This window comes from Nicotiana sylvestris, chromosome 2 (genome assembly GCF_000393655.2).
Source record: "Nicotiana sylvestris chromosome 2, ASM39365v2, whole genome shotgun sequence".
NCBI classification, from domain to species: Eukaryota; Viridiplantae; Streptophyta; class Magnoliopsida; order Solanales; family Solanaceae; genus Nicotiana; species Nicotiana sylvestris.
Genome location: NC_091058.1, coordinates 130949159 through 130962297, shown reverse-complemented (window position 1 = coordinate 130962297; position 13139 = coordinate 130949159). Strand labels below are relative to the sequence as shown.

General features: G+C 40.9%; 1 long non-coding RNA gene across 1 annotated transcript in view; it reads left to right on the top strand.

Annotated features, from left to right (window-relative positions):
- The window catches only part of LOC138886397 (uncharacterized), a 30059-nt gene extending 18911 nt beyond the window's left edge, over positions 1–11148 (top strand). Inside the window, exons 4-6 of the long non-coding RNA XR_011405113.1 lie at positions 142–197; positions 6719–6774; positions 11074–11148. This is a non-coding gene — a long non-coding RNA (uncharacterized lncRNA). The remainder of the gene's footprint in view (positions 1–141; positions 198–6718; positions 6775–11073) is intronic.
- The last annotated feature ends 1991 nt before the right edge of the window (positions 11149–13139 follow it).

The following is a 13139-nucleotide window of genomic DNA, read 5'->3' as shown; positions in this document are numbered from 1 at the left end:
TTGTTCAGTTACCAGTTTATCAGCTAGAAGTTCAATTTCAGTTTCAGTATTTACAGTTCTTTTCTTTAGCTGTTTTACATAGTAGTGCAATTCAAATGTACTGACGTCCCTTTTGCCTGGGGCCTACATCTCGCGATGCAGGTAACAATTTTCAGGTTGACGATTCTGCTTGCTAGGACATCTCGTATCAGCTATTGGTGAGCCCCAGTCTTTCGAGGCCTTATCTCTCTTTTGTTTTAGTCATTATAGTATTTCAGTTAATAAGGTATACCGGGGAACTTGTCCCGATAAACAGTTAGCATTTTCAGTGTTCTTTAGAGGCTTCGTAGACTATAACCCAGTCAGTCAGATATTAGCAGGCTTTCATGTATTATCCTTGTCGACTACTTGTTTATACTTGCAGACCTTTTTAGTATTTTCTGCATCTATGATATTTCAGTCATACTCTTAAGTAGATTTTCATGTTTTATATTTACCTCTAGATCATAGTTATACCACATGTTGATTCAGCCATACAGTTGATTTGCTCGGTCACATACAGTTAGACACCGAGTGCCGTGTTATGCCCAGACCATGGTTCGGGGCATGACAAAGCTTAGTATCAGAGCCCTAGGTTCAATAGTCCTAGAGAGTCTATGAAGCATGTCTAATGGGGTCTCATTTATGTGTGTGTGCGCACCACACATGTAAACAGTTGACCACCAAGACATCTAGGATTGTTCCATTTCCTTCATACTCTATATCGTGCAGTTAGAGCTATGCTTTCAGGAATCTTTATAACCCCTACGAATTGCGTATTTCAGAAAAATGCCTGCAAAAGAAAGTACACCAGGAGGGCCTCAGCTACTAGCCAGGGGGCGACAACTAATGCTACTCAGGAGGAGGACACTACGACCGAGGGGGTTTCACCGGGATTAGTGCCCAGTGCTTCAGACATGGATGTCAGTGGAGCTATCCAGTTGCTCACCCAGATTGTTGCTACTTAGGCTCAAAGGCAGGGAACAAGTGATGTTCATGGGACGGGTAGTTCCAGGTCTAGGGAATTCATCAACATGAAACCTCCCATCTTCACAGGATCCAAAAAGGATGAGGATCCACAAAACATCAATGATGAGGTTCAGAAGATATTTCGAGTGATGCATGCTACAGACACTGAGGCAGTAGAGCTTGTTGCGTACCATCTGAAGGATGTTGCCAACACTTGGTATGAAACCTGGGAAGAGTCCCAAGGGGAGGATGCAGATCCTGCGACTTGGAAGGAGTTTGCAGATGCGTTCCTTGAGCACTTTCTACCCATTGAGGTCTTGGAAGCTAAGGCTTTGGAGTTTGAGAGACTTAGATAGAATGATATGAGTGTGAATGAGTACTACCTCAAGTTCGTGTCTCTGGCCAAGTATGCTCCGAAAATGGTACGTGATATGAGGGCCAGAGTTAGGCGGTTTGTGTTGGGGCTTTCAGATGATTTGTTTGCTGTGCTAATATATCTACTCAGAATAATGACATGACCATCACTAAGATGGTTGCCTTTGTTCAAGGGAACGAAGACAGGTTGAAGGAAGAAGAGCGGCTATGGAGAGAGAAGGAGGGGGAATTCAACAAGAGAGCTAAGTTTACAGGAAATTTCAACCATGGGGGATCTCAAACAGGAGGCAATCACTAGTTTTTCAAGAAATCAAAATCAGGACCTGCTCCATCTTCAGCTAGTGCACCGGTTTAGAGGTCAAAGTTTAACAAGAAAAATCAGAATTTCAGAACAGTAGACTCACAATCACAGGCTAGTGTGGGCTACAGAGTCCCTGGTTACCCTATTTGCAACACGTGTGGTAAGAGGTACCCAGGTTGTGTCATTTGGGCACAAATGGTTGCTTTGGGTGCGGTCAGCAAGGCCACTTCTTGAGGGATTGCCCATCGGCAAAGTAGAACAATGGAGGCAATACAGCTCAGTCCACTAATTCAGCAGCCCATCATAACTCTAAGGCCAAACAAGGGCGCGGTGCAGCAAAGTCTAATAATGTAGGCGGTGGTCGAAACCGCTTGTATGCATTGTCAGACCATCAGGATACAGAGGCTCATGGAGATGTTGTCATCGGTATGCTAACAATATTCACTTTTGATGTCTATGCTCTTATAGATCCGGGGTCCACCCTATCTTATGTAACCCTATATATTGCAAAGAAATTTAGGATAGAACCAGAAAAGTTGTGTGAACCCTTTGAAGTGTCCACTCCAATTGGAGAATCAGTTATAACAAGGTGTATCTATAGTGGATGTCCAATCAAAGTGCATCATCATCTTACTGCAGTAGACTTAGTAGAATTGGAGATGGTAGACTTCGATGTAATCATGGGCATGGATTGGTTTGAGTCCTATTATGCCACAGTGGGTTGTAGAACCAAAATAGTAAGTTTTGAATTTCCTGGTGAACTAGTCTTAGAATGGAAGGGTGATGTAGTAACACCTAGGGGTTGGTTTATTTCCTATCTTAAAGCCAGAAAGATGATCTCCAAGGAATATATCTATCACCTGGTTCGAGTTAAGGATATAGATGCTCAGATCCCCACTCTCCAGTCGGTACCAATTGTAAATGAGTTTCCATAAGTGTTTTCCGAATATCTCCCTAGAGTCCCTCCCGATAGAGAGATTGACTTTGGAATTGATCTACTTCCAGGCACTAAGCCGATATCTATTCCGCCTTATAGAATGGCTCCAGCAGAGTTGAAAGAGTTAAAAGTCCAGTTGAAAGATCTTCTAGATAAGGGATTTAAGGCCAAGTGCCTCACCTTGGGGTGCACCGGTCTTGTTTGTCCGAAAGAAGGATGGGTCTTTACGTATGTGCATTTACTATCGTCAATTGAATAAAGTCACCATCAATAAAAAGTACCCTCTTCCCAGAATAGATGATTTATTTGGTCAACTTTAGGGTGCCCAGTGTTATTCCAAGATTGACCTCAGATCGGGATACCATCAGTTGAAGGTTAAGGAAGTTGATATTCCAAAAAAAGCTTTTAGGACTCGATATCGGCATTTCGAATTTTTGGTAATGTCATTCGGTTTAACGAACGCACCAGCAGCTTTCATGGACCTTATGAATAGGGTCTTCAAGCCTTATCTTGATTTGTTCGTTATCGTGTTTATTGATGACATCTTGATTTATTCCGTAGCGAGACTTACCATGCAGAACATCTTAGAATTGTGTTGCAGACACTGCAGGATCACAAGCTATATGCAAAATTTTCTATGTGTGAATTCTGGTTGAAATCAGTAGCATTTTTGGGCCATGTCATCTCAGGGGAAGGTGTGAAGGTGGACTTTCAGAAAATAGAGGCAGTGAAGAATTGGCCTAGACCCACCTCCGTATCCGATATAAGAAGTTTCTTGGGTCTAGCAGGTTATTATAGGCGTTTTGTAGAGGGATTTTCTTCTATCTCGTCCCCTTTGACTAGATTAACTCAGAAGAAAATCAAGTTTAAATAGTCGGACGCGTGCATGAAAAGTTTTGAGGAGTTAAAGAAGAGGTTGACTTCAGCTCCAGTCCCGACACTACCAGAAGGAACCGAAAGGTTCGTTGTTTATTGTGATGCTTCAGGGGTTAGTCTTGGGTATGTATTAATGCAGCATGGTAAAGTCATAGCCTATGCGTCGAGGCAACTCAAGGCTCACGAGAAGAATTATCCGACTCATGATCTTGAATCAACAGCTGTGGTGTTTGCGCTTAAAATCTGGCGCCATTATTTTTATGGGGTACATGTTGACATTTTTACATATCACAAGAGTCTCCAGTGCATCTTCAAGCAAATAGAATTAAATCTACGTCAGAGGAGGTGGCTCGAATTACTTAAAGATTATGATGTTGATATCCTCTATCATCTGGGGAAGGCAAATATTGTAGCCGATGCTCTCAGTCGGCATTCTATGGGAAGCTTAGCTCATGTTGAGGCAGACAAGCAAACTATGATGAAGGAAGTCCACCGGTTAGCAAGTCTAAGAGTTCGACTTTTGGACTCCGAAGATGGTGGTGTTCAGTTCTCCAGAACAGGGCTGAATCCTCCTTAGTAGCCGAAGTAAAAGAAAAATAGTTTAGTGATCCCTACTTATTGCAGCCGAAGGAAGGAATTCACAAACACAAAACTATGGCTTTTGAACAAGGGGGAGATGATGGTACTTTGAGATAGAGAGGCAGACTATGCGTTCCAAACGTAGATGGGCTCAGACAACAGATTATGTCAGAAGCCCACAATTCTAGGTATTCTATCCACTAGGTTCCACGAAGATGTATCATCATCTTAAGGAGGTTTACTGGTGGAACGATATGAAAAAGAATATAGCAGACTTCGTGGCTAAGTGTCCAAATTATCAGCAGGTGAAAGTCAAACACCAGAGACCTAGCGGTTTAACTCAAAATATAGAAATTCCCATTTGGAAATAGGAAATGATAAACATGGACTTCATAACAGGTCTACCTCGCTCATTCCAGAAGCATGATTTGATTTGGGTGATTGTAGACCGACTTACCAAGTAAACTCACTTCTTGCTAGTGAAGACTACAGATTCGGCCAAGGATTATGCCAAGTTGTATATCAAAGAGATTGTCCGATTGCATGGGACTCCTTTATCCATTATCTCAGATCGTGGTGCTCAGTTCACAGCAAACTTTTGGAAATCCTTTCAGAAGGGATTGGGCACAAGGGTGAACCTTAGCACCGCTTTTCATGCTCAGACAGATGGCCAGGTGGAGTGCACCATTCATACTCTTGAGGACATATTGAGGGCGTGTGTTATTGATTTTAAAGGTAATTGGGACGATCATCTACCTCTCATTGAGTTTGCTTATAATAACAGCTATCACTCTAGTATCAAGATGGCACTGTACGAAGCTCTGTATGGGCAAAGGTGTATCAGGCTATGGAGAAAGTCAACTTGATACAAAGTCATTTGAAGATGGCTCAAAGTCGCCAAAAGTCCTATTCGGACGTGCGGCGTAGAGACTTAGCGTTCCAAGTTGATGATTGGGTGTTTCTGAAAGTATCGCCCATGAAAGGAGTTATGAGATTTGGGAAGAAGGGGAAACTTAGTCCCCACTATATTGGTCCATATAGAATCCTGCGAAAGATCGGACAAGTGGCTTATGAGTTAGAATTTCCACAAGAACTAGCTGCTGTACACCCGGTGTTTCATGTGTCCATGTTGAAGAAATTCATGGGAGACCCGTCACTTGTGGTTCCTACAGAGGTTATAGGGGTTAAAGACGGCCTGTCTTACGAAGAAATTCCAGTGGCTATTCTTGATCATCAAATCCGCAAGCTCAAAACTAAGGAAATTGCTTCAGTAAAAGTGCTTTGGAGGAATCAAAAGGTTGAAGAGGCTACATGGGAAGCCGAGGAGGACATGAAGTCTAGATATCCCCTTCTCTTTGAAGAGCAAAAGGAAAATGTGGAAGGTAATTAACCTTTCCATTCAGGTATTATATTATAATCTTTATGTCCTTCAGTATTTACTCAGCTTAGTATTTAGTGATCACGTGATCGTCCAGTTTGATATACATGTATTCATGATATTTCAGTATTCTCATATCTCCATCACACACGTTTAATGTCCATAGATAGCCGTTGTTGCAGCCAGAACCATCATTCGAGGACGAATGATTCCAAGGGGGAGATAATGTAACACCCCGTAAAATTCGACTTAGGTATGAATGAGTTAAAGGAGTAGTAAGGATATATTTTGAAGATGTGAAGTCCCATCGGGATGATTATGAGTAAAAATAGTTGTTTCAAAATCAAGATGGAAAGTGAGGTGCATAAGGTTTGACAAAATAGACTATGTTTGTAGAAGGTCTATCTTCCAACAATGTTTAGTGAAAATGTGTAACGAATTGGAAAAACTCAAAGCATGAAATTGTTGGACTTTGAAATATCTTTCCAATTATATATTGTGGAGCCCAAACGGAGCTTTGTGCAAAAGATTATGCCCGTTTTACAGAATGGTGTGTAACCATCGCGGTCCGGCCACGTTTTTATCGCGATCGCAGTGGTGAGGTAGTGTCCCAGTGATTTACCGTGGTCGCGTCGACTGGGACGCGGTGGACAACTTGGGAAGTCATTTTTTAGCCTTATTTCGTCCCCCACAGCCCCAAAACATAAAAACTTGCTCTAGAAAGGAAGGCTCTCAAAAACCTAACTCCTTAAGGGTCCTCCACCACCCAAGGTAAGTTTTAATGGTGATTCTAAGTTAATTACAATTTCCCAATATCTTACTAACAAGGGTAAACCCTCCATATCATTAGATATTCGATTGAGACATCATTATTGAGAGAAGGAAGCCTAGAACTTGAATTCAAAGGGTTTGAACTTCAAAAAGGTAATGTCTTCACCCTCTAATTGATTCTAGCATTGGTTTAATGATTATAAACCCTAGTTCATGAGATATGAGTTGATGGGTTTGATAGAAAAGCATGAACGATTATAGGGTTGGGGTGTTGAGTGTTGATTTTTGGTTAAGGGTGTTGTTTACCTTATGGGCGATGAAGAATAATGTTGATTATAATCATTTGAGACTTTAGAATTTATCTAGGAACAAGAGAATGAGTTGTTGGGTGTAGAGACACCATTAATAAGGACTATGAAGTTTTATTTTTACTAAGTGTTTGATAAAATGCTTAAGTGACCAAAACATGAGCATCATAGCTAATATGGAATCCCTTTGACTTGTATTGCTGTAGATTAAAGTTGAGAGGGTTGACAAATGTTGTATTACGCTCAAGGGCAGGAAGTTAAGGTATGTAAGGCTAACTCTTTACATTGGGAATGTTTATGATTCTCCCTACGTCCTATTCATTATGACCATTACCAGTTTCCTCAAAAAGTAATTATGCCTTAGTTCCCCGAATAGTAGTAGAACTTCTATTCTCTAGATGACATAGTTTTATAATCATTCGATATTCTATGAGTTTCAGTTATGAAAAATCAACTTATTATGAGTACCCATCTCAGTCTAATACTATTCACTATTCCAGTATCATGTAGCCCATTATGGCTCATTATTTCAGTATCATGTACTGCAGTATGATTCTTAGTTCCTAATTTTTATATTCTTGAAAGTTGAACACCTGTATTTGGGCCTGGGGCTGCAGTTTCTGTTTTATGTATCTTTGGGCATGAGGCCGCAGTTATGTATACGTATACTTGGGCCCGAGGCCACAGTTGTGCATATATATATGTCCTGAGGCCACAGTTTAATATTCAGTTAAACATGTTGTTCATCATTCAGAAGAGGGAGTATTCATATCCTTACTTCCTTGTTCAATTACCAGTTTATCAGCTAGCAGTTCAGTTTGAGTTTCAGTATTTACAGTTCTTTTCTTCAGCTGTTTTACAAACCAGTGCAATTCAAATGTGCTGACGTCCCTTTTGCCCGGGGTACATCTTGCGATATAGGTATTGATTTTCAGGTTGACGATTCTGCTTCCTAGGACATCTCGTATCAGCTATTGGTAAGCCCTAGTCTTTCGGGGCCTTATCTCTCTTTTGTTTTAGTCATTATAGTATTTCAGTTAATAAATTATACCGGGGACCTTGTCTCGGTAAACAGTTAGTATTTTTAGTGTTCTTTAGAGGCTTCATAGACTATAACCCAGTCAGTTAGATATTAGTAGGCTTTCATGTGTTAGCCTTGTCGGCTACTTGTTTATACTTGCAGACCTTTTTAGTATTTTCCGCATCTATGATATTTCAGTCATACTCTTAAGTAGATTTTCATGTTTTATATTTACCTCTAGCTCATATATATACCACATGTTGATTCAGCCATACAGTTGGTTCGCTCGGTCACATGCAGTCAGGCACCGAGTGCCGTGTTACGCCCAGACCATGGTTCGGGGCATGACACTATCTGTATGCGGCAAAATCAGAGGACTTTATTTCTCGCTTTCAAGTCATTTCGGAAGAATGCCTTGAGACCCCGAGGATGGTAAGCCACAATAAAGTTCCCGACCTCGAGGCTCGTCTAGGCCCAACTCAGAGAAGACAAAGATCGAAGTCAGGACAGAAGGGGAAGCTCCCAAGGTACATAGCTAAGTCTGACAGGCTCGGCCTATCCAGAGTCTATGCTGAGGCATCACTTCAAGCCATCCCATATCTATACTTTGTAATTAATCTCCATGTACTTGTAGCCGAGTTCCCCACCTATATAAAAGAAACTCACTATCATGATCCAAACCGATAGGCCGCGACGGGCACCCGGTACCTTACTTGACCTAGTACCAACGTAATGTACCTTTCTTATTACATCATGATATACATGTGACATATGGCCTAATAGACTAACATAATCATTTATAAACTCAAAACATATGCCGGCAGGGCCGTACAATCTTTCACGTACACGACATATGTTTACAAGCCTCTAAGAGTACATAAGTGCCACAAAGGTCGGGACAGAGTCCCGCCATACCAACCAATAGACGTCTAAATCATACTAACCAAATACGCAACTCCAAAGCAAATGGAGCGCACCAACATCTTCCGCTGAGCTGATGGCCTACTTGGAGGGCTCTCGACCTGTCTATCAGGACCTGCGGGCATAAAACGCAGCATCCCCAGGCAAAAGGGATGTCAGTACGAATAATGTACCGAGTATGTAAGGCACATAAATAAATACATAGGAGACATAGAAGACATATGGAGTACATGACTCAACCCGTAAGTCTGAATAACTTTGTAAATCATAAATTACTTTCAGCGTCATGCATATGCGTGTGAATGTCATGTCGTGCGTAGGTATATGTTTCATAACATCATCCGCCTCTGAGGGCATCCCATCATATCATATCGGCCATTGTGGGCAAAATCATCATCGTATACCAACTGATTAGGTGGTGTTGTGTATATAACGCCATAACCTTTCCCATATCCCATATATATATATACATACATATATACGCGTATATAACGCCATTTGAATACATACATATATATGCGTATATAACACCATTTGAATACATACCCATATATGCGTATATAACACCGTTTGAATCATATTTCAGCCACTGTAGGCAACATCATCATCATGTACCAGCTGATCAGGTGGTGGTGCGTATATAATGCCATAACCTTTTTCCATATCCCATATACATATATTTACATATATACGCGTATATAACGCCATCTGGTCATGAGTCAATGCACGTGGATGCAATGCATGAAAAGTACATCAATAAAATCATTCAGAATGTCATAAGACCATTTTGTCCCTTGAGCAATATCATAAAGTAACATCCTTTCAACTTTCGTATTTTTCTGAGACCCATGAACAGATGATAAAATATTATGACACCTGGAAATTAAAGAACATAGATATTTCTATTACTTCTATGAGTAGAGTCACTTTTGGAATTTGTGCATTTGCACATTTCGTTCATATCGTATGGATCATGCCAAAAGAAAGAAGGGATAGCCTTAACATACCTGCACAGATTCTCTTTTGCGAAAACATATAATGAAGGACCGAAGTAGGGAAGAATCCGTATGATATTCTTGAAAAGATTGTACCGGGCTGTCTTTGACTTAGCATTTCACGTTGGACCTTAAGTCTGCCTTCTCCACTAACTGATATGATATCTCCAGTCTTAATGGTAGTATTGCTTTTGTCACGGTTGTCCAATTGACACGAACATCTCCATTACTAATCAAACTGGCCATTTTGGTTCGTGAAACATTGAATCCTGCACTAGCGATGACATCAAGTCTCAGTGATGCCTCAACGGATTTTAAGGACTTGGTCCTTGGTGGTTCATATTCAAGGGCTAGCAATGGAATCTTCTTGCAAGATACAGAATAAATCATATTTGAATTCTTCAAAGCACATTTAATAAAAGTGAGATGTGATTTATGTCTTTTAGACATAATGGACCCATTTCCTAAAATAGTGCTTTTTTCACGTTATAAGACTTTTGTCAAGTCTTCAAATCATGCCACATACATGTTACTAATGCATGAGTCACTAGGATTTTCAAGGAAATCTTCCGCGTTATGCCTTATCCAAAATATATCTCCAACTAATTAGGTAATATTCCGTTACCCAGTAATTAATTAATTACCCACAAAATTGAGAATTATTTCCATTTGCTTAAAATATTACTCCCTTTTCACATACCTTATACACCTTACTTGCATGGTCATGTAGTACCTTGTATGACACTAGTCTATAAAATACCGGATATTTTAGCTCGGGCCATATTTTATTCCAACATGCCAACTTGGACGTTATTTTCTTTGAGTTGCTTCCCTTCTCACCTTCATGAATTTACTTATCACTTGTTTAAAGTAGCATAATACTGAAAATCTCAAAAATAATCCCATCCCCGAACTTACATTGATTAACTTACGACGAAACATTAACATACGAAAATGCGGGATGTAACACTCACCCTACCTTGTAATGGACGGAGGTTGCTCCATTTTCTCCACAAATGCAATAATATCTCTCTCTCTCTCTCTCTCTCTCTCTCTCTCTCTCTCTCTTTCCTTTCTAACTTGTTCGTTCTCACTGGCCCGAAGTCACCTTAATATTAATTGCTTTCTTACTAGTTATTCATCGTATTGCTTAGTATTGTCCGTGAAGAGACTTGTTTAATTATATCCTTAACTATTATCCCATCCCCGACTATCCCCGATAGCTCGAGCTCGACCTTGACGCCGACCCCGAGGTCCCTCATTGACCAGACCTATACCCGGGTAGCGAGCCCCTCCATTCGATTACTATCTCGTTTTAACTTGCATTTCGTCATTAAACTCCTTATTACTAGCATCAACTGCTCTAACAACTAGCTCGGGAATATATCATGTATTTTTAGAATCCTATTTGCAAATTTAATTATTGTTACCATTTTCACAGTAAACATGTTTCATTTCTCTGCCATTTTATTGCATCATTTTATCTTCTGCCTTATTACTTATACTCTAGTAGGGTCCTGACCTGACCTCGTCACTACTCTACCGAGGTTAGGCTTGGCACTTACTGGGTAATATTGCGGTGTACTCATACTATGCTTCTGCACATTTTTTTGTTCAAACCCAGGTACTTCCTACCAGCCTCGATATTAGAATGTTGTGCTGCTGCTTGGAGACTTCAAAGTACACTTGCCGGCGTCCGTAGGCCTTGGAGTCCCCTTTTATCTTGTTCTTCTTCTTATTTCCTTTTTATCTTATAGACAATGATGTATAGAAGCGTTCCACAGTGTATCTAGAGCTTGTGATTTATATTTCACAGGGTTTATAGATTTATACATGTATATAACTGTTGATGTTTGCTGTTTAAGTTATTATACATGTATAGTCGTAGAGACTAGGTGCCATAACGACATCTTACGGAGGGAAATTTGGATCCTGACACAATGGCAACTAGCTCCTTCTCATAGTGATGCGATCCCATTTTCACTCAGGTATAACCATCTACTGGACTAGGCCACCTGGGCTCTGGTGTTCATACTTAACCTGTTGGCAATTTAGGCACCTCGCTACATACTCAACTATGTCCTTCTTCATCCTTCGCCACCAATAATGCTGCCTCAGGTCGCGATACATCTTCGTAGCACCTAGATGAATAGAATACCGAGAACTGTGTGCCTCATATAGAATATTCTCCCTCAATCTATAAACATTAGGAACACATAGATGGCCCTAGAGTTGGAGAACACCATCCCCACCGATAGTAACCTTCTTGGAACCACCTTGTACTACCGTTTCCCTAAGAACCATCAAGTAAGGGTCGTTGATTTTACGAGCCTTGATCTGCTCGAAAAATGAAGAATGGACCCTCCTCTACTGAAATGAATGTCAAACTACACATACTCTCAGCCTTTCGACTCAAGGCATCCGCGACCACATTTGCTTGCCCGGATGATAAAGGATGGTGATATCATAGTCCTTTAGTAGCTCAAGCCACATGCGCAGCCTCAAATTAAGATCCCTCTACTTGAATAAATGATGAAAGATGTGATGATCGATGTAAACCTCACAAGACACCCCATAAAAATAATGCCTCAAGATCTTGAAAGCATGAACTATCGCGGCCAACTCCAAATTGTGTACGCGGTAATTTTTCACGTAGGGCTTCTGCTGACATGAAGCATATGCAATAATTTTCCCTCCTGCATTAATACACAACCCATGCAATACGTGAAGCGTTGCAATACACAGTATACATCCCTGAACTGGAAGGCAACAATAAAACCAGTGTTGTAGTCAATACGGTATTGAGCTTTTGAAAGCTCTCCTCACAATCATCGGGCCATCGAAACAGATCACTTTTTTGGGTCAATCTAGTCGAAGGTGCTGCAATAGGTGAGAATCCCTCCACAAACCAGCGATAATAACCTACTAACCCCAAGAACCGACGATATTTCAATGTTATCAATGTTCGTTTGGGATTTTGAGTCTAGCAATATCTCCTTATGGTGATTCTGGTGGTGGAAGCGCGTCCGGAAGTGGATCTGGAGGTCCGTAGGTCATTACGGGCTCATTTGGCGAAACATAGAAATTTGAAGGTTTTTCAAAAGTTTGACCAGGAGTGGACTTTTTTTATATCAAGGTTGGATTCTTATTCCAGAAGTTGGAGTAGGTCTGTAATGTCGAATGTGACTTGTGTACAAAATTTAAGGTCAATTGGACGTGATTTGATAGGTTTCGGCATGGAATGTAGATGTTTGAAGTTCTAAAGTTCATTAAGCATTAATTGGGGTAAGATTCATGAATTCAACATTGTTTGATATGCTTTAAGGCCCCGAGCAAGTTTATGTTATGTTTTTAGACTTGTGTGGGTGTTTGGTTGGAGCTCCGAGGGCTCAGGTGAGTTTCGTAGTAGCTTCAGAGTGTTTTGTTAAGAAATTGGAGTGTTGGTTTAGGTATAATCGCAATTGCGATGTTTTGATCGCAAATGCTGTATACGGTGAAATCGGAGGGATCAATTTCTCGCCACTAAGGTGCATTTGGGAGTCATATCGATATCTCGAGGCTGCAAGGCTATGATCAAGATCCCTCCCCCGAGGTTCGCCCACAACCCAACAAAGATTCTGAGGGTGGGGAACTCCCGAGGTGAGAAACTAGCATCAGCAGAGTCTAGTATCGCACCAAGCCATCCCATCC